Genomic DNA, 1,854 nt, shown 5'->3' with positions numbered 1-1,854 from the left:
TATTATATGAAATGCTGAAAGGTATCCTTTAAGAAGAGGAAGAAAAAGAAAAATGTAATGTTAAAAATTATGAACAACAAATACATATCTATCAACAAGTGAATCTAAAAATCAAGTGAATAAATAATCTGATGAACAGAATAAACTGGTGAATATAATAGAATCATGGGCATAGAAAGGGAGTGGACTGACTATTCTCAGGGGGAAAAGGGGTGTGGGGGATGCAGGAAGAGACTGGACAAAAATTGTGCACCTATGGAGGAGGACAGTGGAGGGGGGTGAGGGCAGAGGGTGGGGGGGGAACTGGGTGGAGGGGAGCTATGGGGGTTAAAAAGAGGAACAACTGTAATAATCTGAACAATAAAGGTTTAATTAAAAAAATAAGGAAAGCTCTTCTTTCAGTAATATGATAACTAATAAAAATGCAGAAAAATATGATAGAATTAGAGAATTACCATTTTGCCCCCAGAGACTCGCCTGGAACTGGAGATCAGAGCAGTTGGGAGCTTGTGTCTCCCTCCCGTTTGAAAAAAACAACCACCATGTCCTCAGTTGCCAGCCTTTTCCACGTGCGCCTCTCTACCTCTGCACTTTACTTCCGCACCTCCTCTGAGTCTCAGTGTGCTTTTCTCTTTCCTTCTAGTTGTAGAATTTCTACTCAGCCAGCCTTCCTGTGGTTCTGGATGATGTCCATTTTGTCTTTTAGTTGTTGTTTTAAAGTGGTTGTGAGAGGCGGCAATTTCAGGTGTTTACCATTGCTGCCATCTTGGTTTTCCCCTCACCTAAAGTGATATTTTCTCAACTGAAATCATTTCAATGCCTTTCATAAGATTTTTGCCCAACCACGTTGGATCCACTATTAGTTTTCTTTGCCTTTTTTCACCCACTACTCTACCTAGTGATGATCTTTAAGTTGACTCAGCTTTAAAAAATGTAAAGAAAAAAAAACTATAGATCAATAAAAAATGGAAACCAATTCACTTACCATAAAGAGAAGGTAACTACAAAAATAAATAGAATAGTTCCAGCTTGTTTGGCTCAGTGGATAGAGCGTCGGTCAGTGGACAGAAGGGTCACAGGTTTGATTCCGATTCAGGTCAAGGGTGGGTGCGGGAGCCAACCAATCAATGTGTCTCTCTCACATCAACTTTTCTCTCTGTCTCTACCTCTCCCTCCCACACTCTAAAAATCAATGTAGCCCTAACCAGTTTGACTCAGTGGATAGAGCATCTGCCTGCGAACTAAAAGGTCCCAGGTTAGATTTCGGTCAAGGGCATGTACCTTGGTTGTGGGCACATCCCCAGTAGGAGGTGTGCAGGAGGCAGCTGATCGATGTTTCTCTCTCATCGATGTTTCTAACTCTCTATCTCTCTCCCTCTCTGTAAAAAATCAATAAAATATATTTAAAAATAAATAAATAAGTAAAAATCAATGGAAAAATATCCTTAGGTGAGGATTAATATAAATAAACAAATAAATAGAAATAGAATAAAATTAACATAATGCAATTAAATTGGAGCTAGATGGGAGAAACCAAGATGACGGCATAGGTAAACACCGGAAATTGCTGCCTCGCACAACCACTTCAAAAATACAACTAAAAGATAAAACAGACATCATCCAGATCCACAGGAAGGCTGGCTGAGTGGAAATTCTACAACTAGAAGGAAAGAGAAAAGCATACTGAGACTCAGAGGAGGTGTGGTGTGGAAGTAAAATGCAGAGGTACGGAGGCGAACGTGGAAAGGGCTGGCGGCTGAGGACACGGTTCTTTTTCAATCGGGAGGGAGTCTCAAGCTCCCGACTGCTCTGAACTCCCATTCCAGGCGAGTCTCTGGGGACCCAGACTCATAC

Source organism: Myotis brandtii, unplaced genomic scaffold (assembly GCF_000412655.1).
Source record: "Myotis brandtii unplaced genomic scaffold, ASM41265v1 scaffold100, whole genome shotgun sequence".
Taxonomy (NCBI): Eukaryota; Metazoa; Chordata; class Mammalia; order Chiroptera; family Vespertilionidae; genus Myotis; species Myotis brandtii.
The sequence above is the reverse complement of the archived record's forward strand: the minus strand, read 5'-3'. Positions refer to the sequence as shown.